We start from the raw sequence: 13,429 nt of genomic DNA, 5'->3' as shown, positions 1-13,429 counted from the left end.
TAATGTAGGTACACTGTGCTCAGCGTGTCCCACTCTTTGCAGCCCCATGGACTGTAGCCTGCCAGGCTCCTCTGTCCATGGAATTTTCCAGGCAGGACTATTGGAGCGGGTTTCTGTTCATCTGTTGATGGAGGCGTCCATACTTTGGCAATTGTAAGTAATGCTGCTATGAACACTGGGGTGTATGTATCTTGTCAAATTAGCATTACTTCCCCCGCCCCCAAATATCTCCCAAGGAGTGGAAATTCTGGGTCATATAGTAGTCCTTTGTTCACTTTTTTTGAGAAACCTCCATTCTGTTTTCCACAGTGGCTACACCAATTTCCATTCCCACCAACAGTATGAGAGTTCACTTTTCCCCACATCCTTGCCAACATCTGTTGTTTGTGTTCTTTTTAATGATAAACACTCTGACAGGTGGGAGGTGACATCTCATTGTGGTTTTGATTTTGCATTTCCCTGATGATTAGCAATGTTGAGCATCTTTTCAGGTGCCCATTGACCATCTGCAGGTCCTCTGGAAAAAATGGGAAAACTGGGCAGCTACATGTAAAAGAATGAAATTAGAATATTCTCTAACACCATACACAAAAATGAACTCAAAATGGATTAAAGACCTAAATATAAGACTACTAGATACTGGAGGCAGGGAAGGCAATGGCACCCCACTCCAGTACTCTTGCCTGGAAAATCCCATGGTTGGAGGAGCCTGGTGGGCTGCAGTCCATGGGGTCGCAAAGAGTCTGACACGACTGAGCAACTTCACGTTCACTTTTCACTTTCATGCACTGGAGAAGGAAATGGCAACCCACTCCAGTGTTCTTGCCTGGAGAATCCCAGTGATGGGGGAGCCTGGTGGGCTGCCATCTATGGGGTCACACAGAGTTGGACACGACTGAAGCGACTTAGCAGTAGCAGCAGATACTGGAGGAAAACAGGCAGAACACTATTTGACATAAATCACAGTAATATTTTTTGGATCCGTCTCCTAAAGTAAAAGAAACAAAAGCAAAAATATTAAAGTGGGACCTAATTAAACTTAAAAGCTTTTGCATAGTAAAGCAAACTATGGACAAAACAGGTAACTGACTTAATGTGTGTGTGTTGTGTGTTATTCGTTCAGTAGTGTCCAACTCTATGACCCCGGGGACTGTAGCCCACCAGGCCCTTCCTTTGTCAGCGGAATTCTCCAGGCAAGAATACTGGAGTGGGTTGTCATTCAGGAGATCTTCCTGCATTGCAGGCAGATTTTTTACTGTCTGAGCCACCAAGGAAGCCCTAACTTACTCAATGGGAAAAAATGCTTGTAAATGACATAAGGATTAATACTCAACATATATAAAGAGCTCATACAACTCAACATCAAAAACAAAACAAAACAGCAGCCCAATTTAAAAATGGGCAGAAGAACTGAATAATGTGGCTGTTCTAATCCACATGGGACCCAGGAGAGGAGAAAATAGTTTGAACTCCAGGGTTGGTGATAGGTTCTAAATCTGGGCTGGCAAATTATCAGACTGTCCTGAGCTTCCCAGAATGGAATAAACTAAGCTATCTGCTTTAGACTGACTGAGGACTCGAAAGCAACATTGATGCCAGACTAAGGGAAGATGTAGCTCATTTTCATTCTCATTTTACTGGCAACTTTTCAGTGTCTACTTCACACGGAGATGCAACCAAATACTGTATATGGGTCACAGGGGAACACCATTAATGGAATAGTATCCATGGAGGTGCAGAACATTGGAGAAATCCTGAGAATTGTCTCATACTTCCTGATCAGATTGTAAGGAGTAAACTAAGATCCAGAAATGATCGTAAGCTTAAGAAAACCTAACAAGATAATGGTGGATCTGGGTCTAGAATGTACGTTCCCAAATGAATGTAAAAACTGGTTCTCAAGGGGTGAAAAAAATCTTTATACACAGACAGACTTTAGAGATATTGTGGGTTTGATTCTGGGCTACAACATAAAGTGACTGTCTCATTAAAAAGAGTTACACAAATATTTTGATTTCCCAACACATGTAAAAATTATGTTTACACTATGCTGCACTCTATTAAGTGTGCAATAAAAGCATTGTGTCTGAAAAAACAATGTTCATATCTTAATTAAAAAATGTTTTATTGCTAAAAAATACAAACCATCATCTGAGTCTTCAGTCATAGTAGTAAACTCAAAGATCACTGACCACAGATCACCATAACAAATAAAATAATACTGAAAACATTGGAAATGTTCTGAGAATTACCAAAATGTGTCGTAGAGACACGAAGTAAACGAATACCATTGGAAAAATGGCTCCGATAGACTTGCTCACTGCAAGGTTGCCACAGACCTTCAACTTGTAAAAGATGTAGTGTATCTTCAAAGTGCAATAAATGAGATATGCCTGGATACGTATAAAGAATCTGCTAAAGAATCTGCCTGCAATGCAGGAGATGCAGGAGACACAGATTTGAGCCCTGGGTTGGGAAGATCCCCTGGAGGAGGGCATGGCAACCCATTTCAGCATTCTAACCCGGAGAATTCCATGGACAGAGGAGCCTGGTGGGCTACAGTCCATGGGGTCTCAGAGAGTCGGACATAAATGAAGGAACTTAGCATGCATGCACACGCGTGCACACACACACACACACCACAGCTATACATTACACACAGTACACGTACCAGTTTATCTGTGACATTAAAATTTCATGGAGGAGGGAAATTAGGGAAAAAATGCCTGAAAAGATTCCTTAAAGAAGAAATCATGAAAAATTGGCTGAAGAAACTTTAGAATCTTGGACTCCTCTGACATGGTGGTCCACTCTGGTGGCAGGCCTGCTCAGCAGAAAAGTTTTAGTTTGCCATCTATGATTCTATCAATCAATGAGATGTTGTTTGAGGTAGTTTTATGATCTCTCGGTAATCCATAAATGTGTTCTCTGTATTCCAGAATCTTATTTCTAGCTGCTCTAGGACATCTCTATCTAACATGTCTAAAACCAAGTTAAACTAAGAGGTGGTCCAGCAGATTGCATGTAAGAGATGTACTCCAATATTCCTTTCTCCCTGAGCCTTCAGATTCTTTTATGGTAGTGCTTTTCATGTGTAGGGCTTCCCTTGTGGCTCAGCTGGTAAAGGATCCACCTGCGATATGGGAGAGCTGGGTTTGATCCCTGGGTTGGGAAGATCCCCTGGAGAAGGGAAAGGCTACCCACGCCAATATTCTGGCCTGGAGAATTCCATGGACTGTATAGTCCATGGTGTTGCAAAGAGTCAGGCAGGATTGAGTGACTTTCACTCCAAGTGTAAGGATTAATAGGTTCTAGGTGGCTCAGAGGTTAAGGCTTCTGCCTGCAATGCGGGAGACCTGGGTTCGATCCCTGGGTTGGGAAGATCCCCTGAAGAAGGAAATGGCAACCCATTCCAGTATTCTTGCCTGGAGAATCCCATGGACGGAGGAGCCTGGTGGGCTACAGTCCACTGGGTCACAAAGAGTCAGACACGACTGAGCGACTTCACTTTCACTTTCTTTCAGATCCTTGTGCCAGACGCAGTGGCATCACCCCTGAGCTTGTTAGATACGAAAATTCAAGGTCCCCCTCAACCTACTAGATCAGAATTTCTGGCTCTAGGGCCCAGGAAACTGTTTAACCAAATTTCCAAGTGATATTTCAGCATGTTAAAAATTAACAACCACTTTTTGACAGTATGCTAGGGAAATTTTGGTGTCTCATATACCTTCATATAGGGTACTGTTTAATCCAAGCTTCAGTCGTGGTGTGCTTAGTCGCTCAGTGTATCCGACTCTTTGTTGGACTGTAGCCTGTCAGGCTCCTCTGTCCATGAGGATTCTCCAGGCAAGACTACTGGAGGGGATTGCCATGCCACCCTCCAGGGATCCCAACCCAGGGATCAAACCCAGGTCTCCCGCATTACAGGTAGGTTCTTTACTGTCTGAGTCACCAGGGAAGCCCAAGCTTTAGTTAATCAACTAGAAAATTATAAAGGGACTTCTACAGGCTTACGTGTGTGTATGTGCTAAGTAGCTTCAGTCATGTCCAACTCTTTGTAACCCCATGTTCTGTAGCTTGCCAGGTTCCTTGGGCCATGGAATTCTTCAGGCAAGAATACTAAAGTGGGTTGCCATGCCCTCCTCCAGGGGATCTTCCTCACTCAGGGATCGAACCCACGTCTTCTGCATTGCAGGCAAATTCTTTACCACTGAGCCACCAGGGAAGACCTCACAAGCTCATAGTAATGCAATTTAAATCCTGAATTCCAGGGGAGTACATCTGTATTGATAATCAAACTATATATTTAATTTTCCTTAATACCCTTACATTCTACACCCTTATGTGCTAGCCAGACTACTGATGATTCTAATTGGTGAGATCCTATAACTCCTTGGTATGTTAAAAAAAAAAAAAAAAAGCCTCCAGAAGCAGCTTTCTCCATCTGGGTTATGTTGAAATCTGACTCTTATCTTGGACCTGGAGCCAGTAAGTGGTGGTATAGGTGATAAGATTCTGCATCTTTTATGAGTAAAGTGCTTTAGGTGTAGCTGTTGAATTTTAGTTTTTTAAATGGAGCAAAGGCAAGGTTTCCTTGTGGGGGGAGTGGCAGGCATTTGTGTGTGTGTGTGTGTGTGTGTGTGTGACTACTGCTGCCAGGAAAGAATACTAAGGGACACTTGGGGGTTCAAAATTCTCAACCTCATTAGGATCTGCCCAAATGTTGCCACACCATTCTGTCTGCACCGATGCCCTCACCTTAGTGTGAGATTTGGCAGATTTTCCTAGATAACTCATGCTGAAACTTTATAATCCTTCTAATCAGGCCCCAAGTTTGATTCTCAACTACATCTGTTCTGTGGTCACAGGAGATAAGAAATTGTTGTCATAGTGGTGTTTTTTGTTTTAATATTAAATTAAAAAAATTAATTAACTTATTTTTCGGCCACATTGTGCAGCTTCCAGGATCTTAGTTCTGTGACCAGGATTAGAACCCATGTGCCCCACAGTGGAAGCCCAGAGTCCAAACCACTCGACACCCAGGGAAGTCCCATAGTGATATTTTGATTTTATACCCATTATTTGAGTTTGGGTTTCAAAGTTTCAGTGTCGTCTTCCCTGTACAGGACAGTCAGAAATAGCCAGCTGGCCCCACATGTTTATAATGACCTCTGTTGCCTTAACAAATAAGTGCCACGTTTTGTCTTAGCAACTAAATGCTACAACTCTCAACTCCCTTCCCTGGATCCATGCTGCACTCCTTTCTATACCAGTAATAATCTGAGTCATTGTGTTGCCACCACATGTCTGGGAAAAAGGTTATCTATCCTCTCATCAAATATGTGAGCCATTTCAGAATCCTGTTTTGAGAGCCTGTATCTCAAAAGGATTATCTCCTGGGTACCACTGATTGTATTAGCATCTCATAGAAAACAGATGGTACATTAAAAGGAGACAATTGAAGAGTCTAATGAAGTCACTATTTGCAAGTGTGTGTGCTAGCATAACACACACATGGGAATAGTAGAGCATCCTAGAATTAGCAGCAGTGAGAAGCTGTTACCACCTTGGGCCCAGAGGAACAAGGGGAGGAAACAGTTAGTGGATCCTGGCAAGAGTTTCAGGCATAGGAGAGAGAGATCATCAAACGGAGCCATGCATGACCATTATTAAACCTATGCAATGGCAGGATGGGAGCCATGGGGATAAATATCCCAACCTCCCATCCTCTAACCTCCTGCTGGTGTCTCCCAGTGGCTGAACTCAACTCAAGCCAGAGGGAGCTGCAACAGTGCATCCCTGAGGTCAGTCTTCCAGAGCCCATGGCATCGTGGATGAGTGTTGAGAGTGGACTCTAGTTCTTCATTTGTTATAGGCAGAATTATGGTCCCCTTCTCCCTCAGTCATAAGCTGAAGCTCTAACCACCAGTGTAACTGTGTTTGGACAAGGGCTCTTAAGGAGGTGAAGTTAAATGAGGTGGTAAGTGTAGGGCCTTAATCTGATAGGACTAATGTCCTTGTTAGAAGAGGAATAGACACCAGATAATCTCTCGTACTCTCTCCCTCACTCTCATCTGAGACACAGCGAGAAGTCAGCTGTCTACAAACCGGGAAGGGAGGTCTCACCGGATGCCAACCCTGATGGCACTTTGATCTTGGACTTCGAGCTTCCAGAACTGTGGGAAAATAAATTCCTGTTGATTAAGCCATCTGATCTGTGGCATTTTGCTGTGGCAGTCCAAGCAGTCTAAGACATCATTTATAAGATGAAGATTGGAATACGTGGCCCATGGGGTTCCTAGAAGGAATAAATGATGTAGCATGTATGAGGTTTCTGAGCCGAGTAAATGCACAATAATTAATAACCCATTTAAAAATATTTTATTGCTTTATTTTGGCCATGATGCTTGGTATGTGGGATCTTAGTTTCCTGACCAGATGTCAAATCTGCACACCCTGTCTTGGAAGTACAGTGTCTTAACCACTTGACTGCCTGGAAAGTTCAATAATTCTTTATTATGTTTATTATTGGTATTAAGAGTTAAGTAGTGAGTCTCATTTTTTTTTTAGAAACCATTTTTTTTTTTTTTGAGCTTCAGTTCTCTTTCTTGAGGTGAACCAAACAGGCTTTCATACATTATATATACTATGTGGTTTGGGATACACTTTTTAATGTATAATGTAATCTGTTTTTGTTAATATCTCACTCCCCTCCCCAACCTCTGTGGCCCTCTGGATTAGTGTCTCCTTTAGAAGTTTATAGTGTCTTCTTTACTGGTTTATAACAGATGGTTCTGAGCTCATTACTCTATAAATATAGATTATATTATTATTTTTTTCCTGAGTGGATTACTTTTATCAGTCTCTGATGAAGCTCACCTGCCACATTTCAAAATGTTCTTGTCAAATAGCAAGCCCAACACTATTTTCATTTTCTATCTTCTATATTTTACATCATGTCTTGCTTGTCTTTTTAATACATAAATGCTTATGGGCAGAAAGCACTCATTTTATATCATTTTATATGTCAGTTTCAAGCATCAAACACACTGATAGTTTTGGAAAATATAATGAAAATCTTTTCAGGAAAAAAAATTCGTATCTTAGAACTTGATTTATTTAGATTTATAGGAATGGAAGGTGTACTTGTAATAAAGCGTGATCATCCAGATATTTTAGGACAGGACTAGGCCACATGGTCAAAAACCTGAAAGTGAGGGGCCCATATGGATCTTTAAAGAAAAGATAACAATAGTGCAACAGTTTGTTAGATATTAGGATTATACTGTTTTAAAAATAATACAGAAAGTAGGCTGAAAGAATAATAATAGATAAAACTTACTGAATTCTACTATGGGCAGGCATTGCTAGTTGTTGGTCATTTTATATTTATTATATTGCTTTATTGACTTTGCCAAAGCCTTTGACTGTGAGGACTACAACAAACTCTGGAAAATTCTGAAAGAGATGGGAATACCAGACCACCTGACCTGCGTCTTGAGAAATCTGTATGCAGGTCAGGAAGCAACAGTTAGAACTGGACACGGAAAAACAGACTGGTTCCAAATAGGGAAAGGAGTATGTCAAGGCTGTATATTGTCACTCTGCTTATTTAACTCATATACAGAGTACATCATGAGAAATGCTGGGCTGGAAGAAGCACAAACTGGAATCAAGATTGCTGGGAGAAATATCAATAACCTCAGATATGTAGATGACACCGCCCTCATGGCAGAAAGTGAAGAGGAACTAAAGAGCCTCTTGTTGAAAGTGAAAGAGGAGAGTGAAAAAGTTGGCTTAAAGCTCAACATTCAGAAAACAAAGATCATGGCATCCCGTCCCATCACTTCGTGGGCAAATAAATGGGGAAACAGTGACAGACTTTATTTTTTTGGGCTCCAAAATCACTGCAGATGGTGACTTCAGCCATGAAAAGATGCTTGCTCCTTGGAAGAAAAGCTATGACCAACCTAGACAGCATATTAAAAAGCAGAGAATTAGTTTGCCAGCAAAGGTCCGTCTAGTTAAAGCTATGGTTTTTCCCGTAGTCATGTATGGATGTGATAGTTGGACTAGAAAGAAAGCTGAGCGCTGAAGAATTGATGCTTTTGAACTATGGTGTTGAAGAAGACTCTTGAGCATCCCTTGGACCACAAGGAGATCCAACCAGTCCATCCAAAAGGAAATCAGTCCTGACTATTCATTGGAAGGACTGATGCTGAAGCTGAAATTCCAATACTTTGGCCACCTGATGCAAGGAGCTGACTCATTTGAAAAGACCCTGATGCTGGGAAAGATTGAAGGTGGGAGGAGAAGGGGACGACAGAGGATGAGATGGTTGGATGGCATCACTGACTCCATGGACATGAGTTTAAGTAAACTCCAGGAGTTGGCGATGGACAGGGAGACCTGGTGTGCTGCAGTCCATGGGGTTGCAAAGAGTTGGACATGGCTGAGTGACTGAACTGAACTGAACTGAAGGCTTACTAGAAAGTCTCAGAGGCTTGACCTTGCTCTATACCCTGTTACCCCCCTCCCCCCACTCCCTCCACTTGAGAATCTAAATCTCTTGATTGTATTTGACCCAGGATGGGACTTTTTCAGGTGAGTGTGTGGGTGGTCAAAAAGGGCAAACAAGGATTTTCAAGGTAGGGATTATAATGATGGACTATTATAATCCAAGATCCATGGATCTTGGCTGGGTCAGATGGATGTGGGAAAGATGAAAGAAACTAAAAACCTGCTACTGTTAATGAGTTGGAAGTTTCGGAATTTGCATTATTTCTAGAATTGGTGATTTCAATGAAATGAGGTTGTAGTGAAAAAAAAAAAAAAACCAGGGTATTTGAAATTCAGAGTTTGGAGCAAGTGTGGTTAACGGTAATGGCAAGGTCATGAGTATTACCGTGAGATAAGTGAGTAATGTATGGTAGAATAAAAGATGATTACTAGCGACAGAGCTGAGAGGGCAGGTGTTGGACAGATCTTCCAGTGGATGCTGATGCGCTGAGAATGGTGACAGGAGTAGAGGTGGAAGGGAGGGTGGGTGTGTAAATGCAATATTGGCCCCCGAAAAATGCCCATGTTCTAATCTCTGGACCCTATGTTTCCTTATGTGGCAAAAGGGACTTTGTATATATGTTTGGGTTAAGGATCGTCAGATGGGGAGTTTACCCTGGATTATGGGGCTAAGGGGAAATTTAGTCACAAGGATGATTATAAGAATGAGGCAACAGGATTAGAGTCAGGGAAGGAGATGTGATGACAGGTTGGAGTGGGGGTTATGGCTCAAGGAATGTGGGCAGCCTCTCAGAGCTAGAAAAGGCACAGAGATAGATGCTTCCCTTCTGGAAGCCCTACAGTCCATGGAATTCTCCAGGCCAGAATCCTGGAGTGGGGAGCCTTTCCTTCTCCAGGGGATCTTCCCAACCCAGGGATCGAACCCAAGTCTCCCATGTTTCAGGTAGATTCTTTACCAGCTGAGCCACAAGGGAAGCCCAGGAATACTGGAGTAGTCTATTCCTTCTCCAGTGGATCTTTCTGGCCCAGGAATTGAACCAGGGTCTCCTGCATTGTAGGTGGATTCTTTACCAACTGAGCTATCAGGGAAGCAAGAATATGGAGAATATTAAGTTCATGGAATTATATAGGCCAAAATACTGGAGTGGGTAGCCTTTCCCTTCTCCAGGGAATCTTCCCAATCTGGGAATCGAACCCAGGTCTCCCACATTGCAGGCAGATTCTTTGCCAACTGAGCCACAAGGGAAGTGCAAGAAGGAATGCAACCCTTTCTGAAACCATTTTAGATTCCACAACTGAAGTATAACAAATTTGTGTTGTTTTAAGCCAATAAGTTAGTGGCAATCTGTTACAGGAGCCCATCTGTTATGGGCAAGAATGATTTGTTGACCCACAGGCAAGTTAGTGCAACCTCCTGGGGACTCCTGGGGACTGTTCTTCTGAATGCCAGAAATTTGAGTTGCTCTAAAAGATTCCTTTTTCTCTTCTATGAGCAAAGTGGTATGGCAGTCTGGATGGTGGAGGGGAGACGAGAAGGAAAGAACACTGATGGCAGTGATGTCTTATTTGGAATAGGAAGCTTGGGACTTTCGTTTTCTCTGGTGGCTTGACAGGCCGGAGAAGAGAAGGCCACCTAAAATGAAAGAAGAATCAGACTGGCGTCAGATTTCTTATTCACAACATCAGATGCTAGGAGTCAGGGGAGCAATGCCTGTAAGAAAGAAAAAGGACTTAGCACCTGGAGCTGTGTACTAAGCAAGAACACAAAGTGAGTGTGAGTGTGGGTGAGATTTTGCTCTGGGGTAGATTCCTTGCCTTTTCCTCTGCCCTGCAGGGGAGTTGTTCCAGAGACTGCGGCTCCCAGGCTTCTGTTTCACTGGCTTCTGGCTGGGTTCAACCAGCAAGAGCACAAAAAGAATGAAGAAACTAGGTTTTAATTCCTCCCAACGCCTCCCACCCCTACCCCTCTAGAGGAGTCTGATCTTTGCTGTGTGTTCTCGGTGGCTCCAGCTTCTGGATGATCTGGCCGAAGGCTGGCACCTGCAAACACCACCTCTTGCTTTGTCCCTCTAGCCTAAGGATGACTGTGAGTGTCTACTCTCTAATAACTGGGTTGCCTTTCTCCTTGCTTGGTGTCATGGTTCTTCCATTATTTATGTAACCAATTGTTGCCATTAAATTTCCTGTTTGGATGCTCATAATGGTTTTACTTTTCCTGTTAGGAATTCGAGTGATGTAATAGCAAGATAAAGTTATTTTTTGGAAATTCATGGATTCAGAAAGTTTTATCTCTGGCATAGTCCTTCTTAGGAAGTTTTATGATGGTAAAAAGTAAGGGAAGAATTCAAGAAAGAGGCTGGATCCACTCCAAGAGGACAAGAGGGAACAGTAGATCCAATTCGAGAGAGCAGTGAAGGAAAATCCAGGATAAGAATTGTGCCACAGGCCTATAGCCCAAACACATCACCTTGAAGCAGTTCAGAGGGCTCCAAAACAGGCCATTTCACACCTCTCCAAAATAAAATCTATGTAAGGCCACAAGCTGTTATGATCCAAACTTGAAGCAAAATAAAATATGCAATGATTTTAAGCATAATTGATAGAATATAAGAAAACTCATTTCACCTTGATGCAAGGAGCATTCTTCCTGTCATGGCCTGAGGCTGTGGCACTGGACTTGTAAAGAAAGGGTATATAATCATAGCATTCCATTTGGCTTTGCCATAGAAAATATTGAGTCATATTAATGTAAATGCTGTTTATTGCTTTTTAGCTCTTAAAGTCAACCTAAATACAAAGAAAAGAGAACTCAATTGTGGTTGCAGCAGAGAACGTAAATGTTAACAACCTTGGTACTATAAGCAAAAGTGCAGTTGCAGGAGGTCAAGGGAAGAAAATTGAAGGGAAGTATGAGGCATTAATATTCCCACTTTGTGAATGAAGAATTCTAAAATGATAGAATAAGTAGAGGATGACTATATAATTTAAAATGATTAAGAAAACCAATAGTAGACTTATGAGCAGAATGGTAATTGTCAGATGGTATGAGATGCAGGAGTAGCATTGCTGGTTTCTATAAATACTTGTTCCAGTTGTCGGCTCAAGAGAGAGGCTGTTCTGGGGGGTGGGCTGGGAGCAGGGATGACAGGGGTGGATTGGGGCAGGCTGTGTTGCTTTCCACCCTCAGCTCTCTTTTATTCTTTAATTTGTGTCCAGGAGGTTTTAAAACATGTTGGAATGAAAGAGAAGGGCTTCCCAGATGGTGCTAGTGGTAAAGAACCTGCCTGTGAATGCAGGAGACATAAGAGACACAGGTTTGATCCCTGGGTGGAGAAGATTCCCTGGAGGAGGGCATGGCAAATATACTCCAGGATTTTTGCCTGGAAAATCCCACGGACAAAGGCGCTTGGTGGGCTGAAGTCCATAGGGTTGCAAAAAGTCATACATGACTGAAATGACTTAGCACACACATTTCCATAAAAGAGAAAAAAGTTAACAGCATTTATCTCTGGGAAGTAAAATCGTATTTCCTCCCTTCTTTTTGCTTTATCCTTTGAGTTATCTATATGATTTCTATTTACTTTTCCATGGAAGCAGTTGTTTACTTAAAAAAAAAACAAAAACAAAAGCAAGTGTTCTACTTCTGTTCATCCTGGAGAGAATTAAGCGCAAACTTCATATTACCAACAGCCAATAGTGGGTGGTCGTTCCGAGCACGGTTGAAATCTTACTGGCTATGTGATCTCAGTCACGTTATATGACCTTACTATACTTCAGTTTATTACCTGTGAAGTTGGGATATTAAATATAGGACCCACCTCTTCATGACTGTTCTGAGGATGACATGAGTTAATCTACAAAAAACTTGGGGACTGGAACCTGGGACATTGAAAACACTATACAAGTGTTTTCTCTTATATTTCATTACTTTGCTGTCACAGACTCTTTATGATCTGGCTCCTTGATACCCTTCCAACTGTGCCTCCCTTTCTACTTTCTTTTTGAACTGTTTGCTACTCTTCATACATAACTGTGTTCTCCCACTTTCCCCTTTTGTTCTCTTCATTTCGCATCGCTTTTCTATCTAACTTTATCTGATCTTCCAGCTAGAAGTTCCTCCTCTGCATACCGCAGTTTTCATCTGTGCTGTGAAGAATTTTACAGTATTGAATACTTCCTAAGCTGTATTCTGATATTTCTGTGCATATGTATATATTTTTCCAATTAGGTTGGATGCTTCTGGAGGACAGAGTATTTTATTTTCAAGTGTCTGGCAGAAAGTAGATGTTTCCAAAAATGTTATTTTGAATGTGTATTAACGAGTCAGAGAAGAAAACGATGAGCAATGTGATATCTTAGTTAAAATAAAAAGCTCAGTGCTTTCCCCCTGTGGTAGAATTGTTGTGCTTGTTTCAATTTTTGTTTTTCTTTTGTAATAGGCTGGGGTAAGACTCAGAAACAGCCTTGATAATAAACCACATTTTCCATTTCTAATAACCCTTTAGTAGCTCCCTGCTGAAGCTTATTAGAGTAAGGCCTTTTTGTTTACTGCACAAAGACCACTGTTTTTCACTACAATACTGACTCATTGCTTTATGATGTTTGATCTGGTTCAGTCTTTGCAGAAACAGCCTGTTTGCCGTCAGCACAATTTTTCACTTTTGTTTCCATAGGTGGTGCTAGCTGTGTGTGTTAAAGCCACAAACTGGGGTGAAAATTAATCTTGTTCAGAAATAACTGAGTGCCCATTTGCTTTTCATTCTTTCTCCCAAGCTTCTTGCTTCTTTATATTTATTTACTCTTAAGAGAATTTCTATAAGCAATGTTCTGGAGATGCTGCTCTCAGACAGGTCATTAAAACAGGTCCATTAATCAGGTTGGGGTCATCTTCAACACCTTTGGGTAATTC

This window comes from Bos javanicus, chromosome 28 (genome assembly GCF_032452875.1).
Source record: "Bos javanicus breed banteng chromosome 28, ARS-OSU_banteng_1.0, whole genome shotgun sequence".
Taxonomy (NCBI): domain Eukaryota; kingdom Metazoa; phylum Chordata; class Mammalia; order Artiodactyla; family Bovidae; genus Bos; species Bos javanicus.
The sequence above is the reverse complement of the archived record's forward strand: the minus strand, read 5'-3'. Positions refer to the sequence as shown.